The 12,367-nt window shown below is 50.1% G+C and overlaps 1 protein-coding gene across 2 annotated transcripts in view; it reads right to left on the bottom strand.

Annotated features, from left to right (window-relative positions):
• Positions 1–9,101, bottom strand: part of DCLK3 (doublecortin like kinase 3) — a 29,825-nt gene extending 20,724 nt beyond the window's left edge. Inside the window, exon 1 of one of the 2 annotated variants that reach the window (XM_036332964.1) lies at positions 9,068–9,101. The gene's annotated coding sequence lies outside the window, so the exon portion shown is untranslated. Of the gene's footprint in view, positions 1–1,305; positions 1,547–9,067 lie in introns of those variants that run through there. The other variant, XM_036332965.1, reaches the window with a different exon arrangement.
• Positions 9,102–12,367: the final 3,266 nt, after the last annotated feature.

Genomic DNA, 12,367 nt, shown 5'->3' on the forward strand with positions numbered 1-12,367 from the left:
TTCGACACTGATTGAAGGCAGCATGAAAACTATAAAACTCTCCTTTTCTCCCTGCCCTTGGGATGGGCTGACATTTAAAACCCCATTCCCTCTTCTCAAGAGAGTAAAAATCCATCAAATATATACGTTTTTCTTTATTAACAGCCTCACTTAAGCCTACTTAAAGGAGCTGAGCAGGCGTGGCTCTGTGGTTGAGCATGGGCCCACTGTGTTTATGGCCGGGAGAACACCCTGAGGGCAGGACAAAGAGACACCAGCCTGTCTCCTAACCCGGCCCTCTCCACCTCCGCACCAACACTCCTTTCCCTTCTGAAAACAGCTTCTCAAACACACCTGCTTTGTACTTGTGATGAGGAAAGTGCAACTAAAATAAAGAGCCCCAGGCAGCCACCTGGCTGTCGGCTGTGGTGCTTTGTACTGTAGACAAAGCCACTGGAAAAAAGCAACGGGCTCATAAATGTGGCAGAGAACAAGGAAACCACAGGGGTCACCCCACTGGTTCTTGGGGAGGGGAGCTGGCTTATTCTCCATCTCCCCTTAATGTGAGGGGGGACTCCTGTTTTCCTTTTACACCACAGGACATGCTTGGAAAAGATCATCATCTTTAAGACCTACGAGACATCTTCAGTTATGCTGTTCTTACGGAAAACAATCAGCGCCTTTGAGTTCTAACGTAATATGAATGGCATTAAAAGAAAGGACTACACGGTCCTAATAGCCAGCACACAGCACATGTGTGACCTCCTCATGAGATTGCTGGGGCGGGGGGGTCTGCAGCCCTGGGAGGTCTGCATCTGTTGACTCCGTTCCAGAAAGAAAAAAAAGCCCAGCCCGCATGGCTCTGTGGTTGAGCATCGACCCATGAACCAGGAGGTCACGGTTCCATTCTCAGTCAGGGCACATGCCCAGACTGCGGTTCAATCCCCAGCAGAGGGTGTGCAGGAGGCAGCCAATCAGCGATTCTCTCGCATCATTGATGTTTCTCTCTCTCTCTCTCTCCCTCTCTTTTCCTCTCTGAAATCAATAAAAAATATATTTTTAAAAAAGAAAAGGAAAAGAAGCTTCATCTCCATCTAGTCCACTTGGTGTCTTTCTGTTTCTTTTTTCTCTTTAAATCAGTATGTCCATGATTGGGGTTATCGTAACTTGAACTCAAGGTGAGACACTGAGCAGGGCTGCGGGTGCCTTTTATTTGGTTTTCCATTAGCCAGTCTGACCTGCCAGGCCTGTCTTCAGTATCACTGAAGAACCAGCGTCCTGACATTATCTTTTATTATCCAGACTCAAATATAAACATGTTCTTACCAACATGTGTCAGCTGGCGAAGGGAAGACTATGATGTGGGGGCCAGTGATGTCTAGGACAGTCAGAGACACCTACAAGCAACGCTGAAAGTCGTAAGCGATTATGTCTCAGCGAGAAAACAGGACGAACCCAAGCTGTTTGTTGTCAGGCATCTGTAGCTCTGCACCTGCAGTGTGGGTGGGACCCTCTGATTCCTACGCAGCCCAACTCCTGTATCCTTTTCTCTCTCTCCCCGGATTTATTTCAGTTCTAGAATGTCTCTATCTGTTTATTCTGCGCCACCTACAAAGACAGAGTACATGGAACGTCATGAAATAGCTTTGTATGTTTTTACTTCTAAATATCATTAGCAAGTGGACAAACTATAAAGCCAAAATTTTTAATCATATAGTTTACGCTTTCCTACATAATAGCAATAACCAGTTGGAAAAATACAACTTAAAAATAAGAACATGTGTAATGTCAACGTAAAAAGGATTCCTAGGAATGACGTTAGCAAGAAACGTATATGATCAACATAAGGAAAACTACAAAACTGAGAGAGGACATAGAAGATCCAATTCAATGACTGCCCATTCCAGAATGTGAAGTCCTAGTGGGCTGAACACATCAATTCTTTCCCATTGTAATTTGTCACTGTGATGCACTAACAGGATTGTTGAGGGAAGACAGAAGAGAATTGAGTAATGAGTAATGAACATAGTAAAATATCTTACAGAGCTATAATTACAGCATGTTGGTACTTATACAAGAATAGCTGAATTTAAGTAAAAAGAAAACTGTAACCCCAAAATAGATACTTTTCGACATGAGAATCTAATGTATAATAAAAGATCCTTACAAGCTCATCAGGAAGGTAAAAATAATTTTTATTCAAGATTGAAAGAATTGGTTATTAATTTAGAGATAAAAATGAATTTGGATTTTTATTTCACAAGTATATGTCAAAACAATTTCATATTAATTAAAAGCCGTAGCCAGCCATAGCCGGTTTGGCTCAGTGGATAGAACAGCAGCCCAAGGACCAAAGGGTCCCGGGTTCGATTCTGATCAAGGGCACATACCTTGGTTGCAGGCTCAATCCCTGGCCTTGGTCAGGGCGTGTGCAGGAGGCAACCATTGATGTGCCTCTCTCACATCGATGTTTCTCTTTGTCTCTCCTCCCTTCTACTCTCTCTAAAAATCAATGGGAAATGTCCTTGGGTGAGAATAAGCCAAAAAGAGCCACAGCCAAACGTAAATCAAACCACTGAAGAGAGGAGAAGTCTGGAAATTAGAAACATTAAAGGAGAACACAAGTAAACGATCCCAGGAGTTCTTCTGTGTCCTACAGGACGCAGGTGTGAGATGGGCTGACTGACATATTGGCACCCACAAAGGGACAGTGCTGAGGCCGTGGGTCAGGTAGGAAGGTGCCACAGCCCATTAATGCCAGGAAGCCCAGTGGCTTCCATAGTAAAGCCTCTTGTTCCTATGAAGTCCCATGTGGACTGAGCAGCCTCCCTCCAGCTTAGATCCTCCAAGGTTGCCAAGCAGTGGGAGAGACGTGATGGCAGTGCCTTGGCTCTACCTGAGAATGACACCCCGTTTGGTGTGTTCAGGTCCTTGAACTAAGAGTTGCTTGGAGCATGGAGTATGCTGGGGAAGGCTTAGTCAAGGAGGCAGAGCTCAGTTCCTGAAGACGTATTAGTCAACATAGGCTCAGCTCTGCTGCGGTAACAAATCAACTTCATCATCCTAGTAATTGCCCCAAGAATGGGCCAACCAACTGTCAGAATAGGGACTGTGGACAGGGAATGAGAGCATCTGCTAAAGAAGGGGAGCACATGATATCTGGGGAGCACCAACTGTCTGCCTCAGCGGTAGAGGCACAAACTCCAGAGGGTTATTCTGGTTGCAGCCAATCTGAAAGCAACTCGGCATCTGGAATAAACTGAACAACCAGCTTCATGCAATCTATTCTTGCAACGACACTCTTAAAACCACGGCTATTGTTGCTGGGAAACCTGCTCCTCCAACCTGCCCTGAGACCCAGCGATGCTTCTTGACAGGTGCCCTGGACTAGCTCATGGGTGTGGAGATGGCTGGTGGGGAAAATGCCCTGCTACTTTGGGGGGATCCCAAGATGAAAAGGCAAGTAGTATGTGGTCTCTGGGGGTGACAGGTAAGCACCTGCTTATGAAGCGTTTGTCACAAGTTCCTAAGAGATGCAGCAAGGGCACTACACGTCTCCCTCGAGGTCCGCGGGGGCTCTGCCATGAAGGTGATGCCTGTACCAAGGCCAAGAGACAAGTAGAAGTTTGTCATGAGCGAGAGCAATCAGGGTCAAAGCCACTGCCGGCTCCCGTGGCTTCCAACAGTTGGTGCATTAGGTTAATAATTCACACAAAGAGGAAACACCAAGTTACAGTTTAAATTATTTAATGCTGCAAACTGCAACACATGATTTCACTCTAGCGACCACAAGGATTTGTTTCCAGTTTGTAACGTTTTTTAAGATTTATTTATTGATTTTTAGAGGTAGAGAGAGGAAGGGAGAGGGAAAGAGAGAAAGAAACATCTATGTGAAAGCGGAATATCGATTTGGCTGCCTCCTGCACACCCTCTACTGGGGATCAAGCCGGCAACCCGGGCATGTGCCCTGACCAGGAATCAAACCAGCAATCATTCGGTGCACGGACAAGACCTCACCAGCTGAGCCACACCAGCCAGGGCAGTTGTGAAATTGTTGTTTGTCTGATTGGGTGACCTCGTGTTCTCTGCCCCCCACCTCCCCAGAGTGCTGAGTTTCCACGTTCCCTGTTATGTAATTCCCCAGAGATTATTTAACCTGCACCAGGTCTGCTGTCTCCTTGGAGAATGTTGAGCATCTGAGTCCAAAAACACAGAGTGGAAAGTTGCTTGTTGGTGCTCTTCAAAACTGAAGGCAGGCAGCCAATCTCACGTGACATACTATGACGGCTTCTAACGCAGAACCATCCGCACTTCTCTCAATGTTTTTCACTTTCTCCAAACATGTGGAACACAAAACAGTGTGTGCTTCATCAGGCAAAAGGTCGCTAGAACCCTCTTCACAGACACAACAGAAAGGCTAGCAAAGCACCTCAAATCATCCCAATGAATGCTAATGAAGTATCCCCCAAAAGTAGACACCACAAAATGCAGCAGTTCCTGAGAAATTGGTTTAGGAACGCTCGAGTCAGTGAGGAAAGATGGGGTGATGAATGTGGCTGAACACAGCTCTGGCCTTGAGCTCTCCCGGTCCTCCTGTGGACACGTGTGGTCTTCATCCTGGTCAGCGGCACCATCAACTGCCCAGATCCCCGTGACTAAGCATCATCTCTACCTCCTCTTCTCTTCCCTCACCTCCCACATCCGGTCAATATCCCAGTCCTGTGGATTCCACCTCCAATATGCCTCCCAAATATGGCACCTTAACTACGTATTGCCTTAGCGCCCACCCTCATCACATGTGACCTGACCCATCTGTCTCTGGCCTTCCTCCCCTCCCCTACCCACACACCTGGACAAAGTGATGTCTCTAACCCACAAAGCGGGTCATCTCCCCTTCAGGAAACAGTCTGGTGGACTTCCACCTGTCCTCAAATTCTGGGGGAGCCTCGCACATATTCTAGGGGGCTCAGATGTTCTCTAAAATTATTTCCCGCTTAACTTTGTGCTTTCATTTTCATGATCACCTTTTTTAAGATCATCAATAGAAAATCAATGAAACATATTCTGGATCATCCGAATGACCACGTGATGACCAAGTGCTGCCACATTATTTCACCGTACGTATTCTTGCATTGATGATGTAGTAGGCAGCAAGAAATATTTTTTTAACTGTCACAGGCTAATGAGAAAAATAACAAATCGGACTAAATATCGAGCGAGGAAATGGCTGAGAGCATTGAGCCATCAGACAACTCAGGTGGCGTAGCACATAGCATACCAAATTCATAAGAACCCAGACAGGATCTCTTCCGCCTAAAGGGTAACTTGCAAATAATACTTCCATTTACAATAATATCTGCTAAGAGCTTTCACGTCACTAAATTCTCAGAACATGATCGTGCCCATTTTATCAATGAGGAAACAGAGGCTCAGAGTGGTTGAGTACCTTGCTCAGAATCACACAGCTTTGAAGTTTCAGAGCCAAGATGTGAAGGCAGTTCTGATGGACTCAAGAGCTCTAACCCCCGAAATGACACATTCCATGGCACCCTGCCATTTACAGAGTTCTGTGAACACTCCACCTTCGAGATCAGCCGAAGCAGCTCTGGAGACCTCCCTATCCCTTCATACAGCCACTGAACTGGTGCTCTCTCTACTCCATCGCTGACTACACACACCACGAGGCCTCCACGTACACCACTGTCCCGGAGAGACTGCCGGTTCTCCTGGGTACGGATTTTATGGGCTTGCTCGATAATGTTGATGAGCCCATGGAAAGATTTTCCCTTTTATCATCAAACAACCCTCTGAGGTTGGCTGGACAATCATGATTAAGTTAATAAAGGTGAAGACACTGAAGTTCCCAGAGAAGTCAACGACTTGCCCCAGGAAACCAGGAAGCCTCAGATCTCTGGGGCTTTCTTCAAACCCGTGGAAGACAAAAACGTGTGTGCTTCATTGGGCAAAAGGGTGCCAGAGCCCTCACATCCCTGACTCCCAGGACAGCCGTCTTCTTCCCCACTCTCCCACTCTCCTGGTATTTCCCTCTTCTGACCTACATTACCAGGTAGCTAAAAAAAAAAAAAATCTTTTTCAAAGAACTCCCCCACATGCTTTACCACCAGATGGGCCAAATTTAGCCACTAACTGGAGGCCACCAAGGAAAAGGTGGGGAAACTGACACCAGATATCATGGCCCCATGGATGCAAGGAAAGGAAACCTCATCAGGCAAGAGCCTCTGCCTACAGCAGCCCATCCAAACCCTGACACAGTGAGCCCATGTCCGGCAGAGGCCTCCTGGAAGGCGAGGCGGGTGGAGACCTGCCCACCCTCTCTGACCAGGTACCACCCCCCTGCAGTCTGTGGTGTGGTGGGTCCACTGGCCAAGACAGCCTTTTCTTCCCACTTAGTGGCTTTAGAAAGAAGCTGAGACATTAAACCAGCTCGACACTGTACCAGAAAAAAGCAAAACAAGGGCCTAAAATATTCAAATATTTAGGAAAACATGGGGGGAGGGGGGAGATTCCTTGAACTGGGAAAAAGGGGGATGAGAGAAGCCAAGAAATGAGATCTTAGGACAACTAAGCAACTCTGAGGCTCAGAATAGTGGGGTAGCAACCTGGTTTTGCTTTTCTGAGCAGAGCGCCCAAGCACTATGCCACCCCTTCTGTTGGGCACAAAGATGAGGGGGTTCACGGGCGCTGAACCCCTCCCTACTCATCCCATGCCTGGGCACAGGGCGCCCTCTGCCCGGAAGGAGGCACCTTGTGAGAATGCGTACAAAGGCTCTCTACGGGCCAGCACAGCTAACCCAAGATTAATGTTACAGTTTTACTGGGATCCCATGGGAAAGAAAAATGATGTTGAAAGTGAGAGGGTCTTTTTTTTTTTTTTGGTTTGGTTTGGTTCTCTAGGATCAGATCCTGGAATAAGAATCCCCATGAAAGTGTTTTATTAGGAAGTATCACTAGGAAAAACTGGTAGGGGAGTAAAGAAGTGAGAGAAAGAAGAAAAGCAAGCCCAGCAAAGACCCATGGAGGTCAGCTGACACAACTCCACCATGGGTCTCTGGAGACAAAGGAGGTTACGTCTCCAGTGTCCCAACCAAGGGCAAGGGAGCCGGACTATTTATACTCCAGCACCTCTCAGTCATTGGTCAGGGGCTGCCCCCAGGGGAGATGTCCATTCCCAGGCACTCCTTGCTCTCAGTTCCTTCCTCCAGACAAGCTGACTCCAGCAGCCCAAGGTCATCCTCCAATGAAGAGGAGGGGCTGGCAGTTGGGACCAGGGTACCTATGCCCACAAAGGTGGCAAAGGTCTCTGAGGAAATGCAGCATAGCACGGAGCATCTACCACAGTCCACTATCCAATATTTTTTTAAAAAAATATTTTTTATTGATTTTAGAGAGGAAGGGAGAGGGAGAGAGAGACAAAAACATCAATGATGAGAGAGAATCATTGACTGGCTGCCTCCTGCATGCCTCCCACTGGGGATCGAGCCCGCAAACCAGGCATGTGCCCTTGGCCAGAATCAAACCTGGGACCCTTCAGTCCACAGGCCGACGCTCTATCCATTGAGCCAAACCAGCTAGGTTGTCCAATATTTCTTTCTCCAAGCTTTGCCAAAGTGTTGGCCATGATAACACTGAGACCATCTCTGTTATTCTGAAGCCTCGGCAGGACCCCTTACCAGTCTTGCACTTCCCTGAGCTCACCATTGAAGACCCTGACCCAACGACCTTTCAGACCTCAACGGGATGGGTGACAGAGCATCTTTCAGAAGTCGTGTCCTGCCTCCGTCTTTCCCCAGTGGAGCGTTTGAGGGCACCGCCCAAAGCAATCCAAATACTGAACTGAAGTGCTTTTCTGAGGTGGTGCTGCCAGGCAAACCCAACACCCCTTTCCTTTTAACTTCCTGGGGCCCGTTTCGTGCTATGTTGCCCCATGGATAAGCGCCATGCGTGGCTACTGCTCTAGATGCCCCACTGATTGTGACCACAATCATTCAGGCAACACCAGCCCCGGCTGCGCGGGCAGTAACGGGACCAGCTTCACAGCTCCTAACAGTCACCCACGCACAGGACCACCGAAGGCCAGTATCCTCCCCGCGAGCCAATGATGAAGGCAGGACCCAGCTCCGAGGTGACAGCTGTCATCCCGGACGACACCTCAAGGAAAGGAAATGGGGCCAACAGGGAGGGGGGAGGCAGAGGGATGACTAACTTGGGGATGAATAACAACTGAGTTCCCTCCACAACCTCTCACCCCCCACTCCCAACAGGTGGGTACGCTGAAAAGGTGTCCCCAGCCGCCTCTGCCCACCTCACAACACCGCCCCCAGAGCCAGGCGTGGAAGGCCGTGTAAACGCGCTCCTATATTTGTGGTTAATTAATGGGACATTTCACCAACTCATTTTTTTCTGTTAATTCCCAAATGCTTTGCCTCTATCCTTTTTCCTGATGGTCCTCTGCGTGTTTCTTTACCTAGTTCTAAGGAGTCTCCTTGCCTTTAGCTGGGTCAGCGAGCTCTGGAGCCCTGGGTTCAAATCCCAGCTCCACCGCTCCGGGCCATGCGGCCTTGGGCAAGTCGGGAGTCCGGGCACCTCCGCGCTCTCAGCTGAGAAAACCGCGCTCCGGTTTGTGCAGTGGATGAAATGAGGTCAACCTTGGGGAAAGCACCGGGCAGGGTGAGACGCTCGCTCGGTAAATGTCAGCTCCCTCTTGGTGCCCTCCCCCTGAAGTGCACCTCACCTCGCAAGATGCCCACGCGTTTCTCTGGGAGCCCCTCTGGGTGGCGAGAGAGGGGAACCAGCTCCGGACAGCGGCATCCCCGAGCGAGCCAGTTTCGGCTGGTGTAGACGCGCCCGCGCGCACACACGCACATTGCACTCCGGCACCCCCGCGGGCCGGGCATCCCCCGCGGGTCGGGCATCCCCCGCGGGCCGGGCATCCCCCGCGGGTCGGGCACCGCTTCCCCACCCCGCACGGAGCGGAGTCTCAAGTTCAGGAGACAGTAGCGCTCCCACCCCCCACCGAGGCGGCGTCCCCGCCCGGGTCCCCGTCCCCGCCGGAGCGCCAGGCACTTACCCGGGGCAGGCCGCGCGGGGCAGCCGGGGGCGGGCCGGGCGGGGGGCGGCGGGCGCGGCGGGGGCGCTGCGGCCGGCATCGTGCGCGCTGGGCTCCGGGAGAGCGGGCTGGCGGCCGTCGCAGGGGCAGCGGCTCGACGGCCCGGCGGGCGCGGGAGGCGGGGCGCGACGGGAGCAGCCACGAGCCCGCCCGCCCTCTCTCCTCTGGGGCTCCCGCAGCCGCCCCGCGCCGCTGCGCCCGCGACTACGGGAACGTCTCCGGGGGCGCCGGGCTTAGCAACCGCGCGCCCGCCCAGCTCCCTGCCTCTGCGCCGGGCCGGGGTGCGCGCCGCGGGGGCCCTGGAGACCGGGCGGGCCCGGCTTGGACGTGCGCTCGCACCCACCGCAGCGAGCGCCTAGAGGCGTCCCCGGGGACCCCACAAAGCCCCGCCTCTCCCCGCCCGCCGGTCCCGCCTTTCCGCTCCTTCCGGCGCGCACCCCGCGGAGCCAGGCGGGGTCGGGCTTTGAACGTGCGCCTCGCCCACGCTCTCGGTGGCGGGCGGACCAAAGCCGCCCCCGGGCGCCCCGGCAATCCTCGCTCCTCCCGGCAGAGTCCAGACTGCCCGCTCCACTCCCTTCCTCCTACCCCGTCCCCGCCGCTGCTGTCACACAGGCTTTAGGTCCAGCAGCTGCCCTCCATCCTTGGTGCCCCTCGGATTCAGACACCTGCGCACACCCTGGTCCACACTCGTGGCCTCAGAGACACAGGCTGCAAAGCATCCCTCCAGCCTCCTGCTTCCTGGTACCATTGGCTGCTCAGTGCCCCTTCCCAGCACCATGTGCCCAACCCTCATGTTTGTAGATCCCAGGTCTGTAGCCACACAGACAGGGTTGGGGGGTGAGGGGTAACCATACACCATATTCTCAACTGGCTGCCAGGCTGGGAGAGATGATGAACGCGAGGGAAATCCATGCCCACTTCTCCACAAGTCCACAGGCAGGATTACAGCCTGGTCTTTTTATTATTATTATTTATTGTTTAAAATATTACATATGGTATTACATGTCTCTTTTTCCCCCCATTGACCTCTCCCCAGCCACCCCCAGCCTCCACACATGCCCTCACACACACACACACACACACACCCCAGTGTCTATGTCCATTGGTTATGCTTATAAGCATGCATACAAGTCCTTTGTTTGATCTCTTACCCCTTCCCCTCCCCTGCTTTCCCTCTGAGGTTTGACGGTCTGTTGGATGCTTCTCTGTCTCTGGATCTATTTTTGTTCATCAGTTTATGTTGTTTATTATATTCCACAAATGAGTGAGATCATGTGGTATTTATCTTTCTCTAACTGGCTTATTTCGCTTAGCTTAATGCTCTCCATATCCATCCATGCTGTTGGGAATGGTAAGAGTTCTTTCTCTTTTTACAGCAGCGTAGTATTCTATTGTGTAGATCAAGCATGTCAAATTCAAAGGCTAATTAATATGGGCCAAATAAATGAGGCATGTGGCCCTCAGGCCTCGAGTTTGACATGATTGATGTAGATGTACCAGAGTTTTCTAATCCACTCATCTGCTGATAGGCACTTAGGCTGTCCCCAAATCCTAGCTATTGTAAATTGTGCTGCTATGAACATAGGGGTGCATATGTCCTTTCTGATGGGTGTTTCTGATTTCTTGGGATCTATTCCTGGAAGTGGGATTACTGGGTCAAATGGGAGTTCCAATTTCAGCCTGGTCTTGATTTTGCCTCCATCCATCAGTTCACAGAGTGGCCTTGCCCAGCGTTGGTGTTCTGTGAAATTGTTCAGATTCGGCAAGACACGGAGACTGAGCTGATAGTGCCAGGTCGGCTCCCAGAGGCAGGCTCCTCTCTTTCTCACACCTCACAGGAGTCTAGAGGCCACTCCTTGTTGCTTCATCCTGAGGGCCACTTTTACACATTGCCTCTTCTCAGACTCCTTACCTCAGACACAAAACGGCTGCACCGGCCTCATGAAGCTACTGTGTGAAAAGGAACTTCTGCTTCTAGCCTGTTCCATGGCCCAAGGTTGATCATCAAGGACCATTTTCAGCGATGGGTTCACCAACATTGAACAAAATGACAAATGACTGGCCTCCAAGTCCCTCAACTGTTATTGAGGGCTTAGGGGGGAGACATAGTGAAATAATCAAGGAATGGGGAGTGTTATTATTTTAAGTAAAGCCTCCCTGACTAGGGAAGGTGGAGGGAAAAGCCTGAAGAAAGAGCCTCCAGTTTGAAGACATCACAGTCCACATTGCTTTTACCTTTTGCACTGCGAAACTTGGCTTACCTTCAAACAATTAAATAAGTCTTGTTTGCCAACCTAAAATAAGTAAATAAATGAGCCTACAGTAGTCCCCTTTACCCGTGGTTTCACGTTTTATTATTGTTGTTGTTAATCCTCACCCGACGATCTTTTCCCATTGGTTTTTAGAGAGAGTGGAAGAAGAGGGAGAGACAGATAGAGAAGCATCGATTGGTTGCCTCCTGCACAGGGATTGAGCCTGCAACTGAGGTACATGGCCTTGACTGAAATCAAACCTAGGACCCTTCAGTCCAAGGGCCAACCCTCTATCCCCTGAGCCAAACCGGCCAAGGCCATGGTTTGTTTCATTTTCCATGGTTTCACCCACTATCCACCACAGTCTAAAAATATCACATGAAAATTTCCAGATATAAACAATTAGTAAGCTTTAAATTGTGCGGTGTTTTGAGTAGCGTGATGAACTCGCACGTTGTCCCACTCTATCCCACCTGGGATGTAAATCACCCCATTGTCCAGCGTTGGCCACACTGTCTACAGACACTAGGCAGCCATTAGTCACCTAGTGGCTAGCTGGGTTATCAGACCCACTGTTGTGGTATCACCGTGCTTGTGTTCAAGTAACCCTTATTTTACTTAAGAATGGCCCCAAAGTCATTCACATAACTTTTACTACAAAATATTGTTACAATTCTTCTATTATTATTATTGTTGTTAATCTCTTCCTGTGCCTAATTTATAAATTGAACTTTATCAGGTTTATATCTGGGAAAAGACATAGTATATGTAGGGTTCCTTATTATCTGTAGTTTCAGGCATCCACTGGGGGTCTTGGAACATATGCCCTGTGGATGAGGGGACTACTGTGTCTGGAAATTTCTTCTGGGGTAAGTGCCCCTCATGTACTTACTTTCTTTATAGAAGCCTTTCCAGCCACTGTTCCTGGCCCTGTCATTTAATTTTAGGAGTAACGAAAACAAAGAAACTGAGCTCTAGGAAATAGTTAAACTTTTGTGAAGGAGAAATC

Source organism: Myotis myotis, unplaced genomic scaffold (assembly GCF_014108235.1).
Source record: "Myotis myotis isolate mMyoMyo1 unplaced genomic scaffold, mMyoMyo1.p scaffold_m19_p_13, whole genome shotgun sequence".
NCBI lineage: Eukaryota > Metazoa > Chordata > Mammalia > Chiroptera > Vespertilionidae > Myotis > Myotis myotis.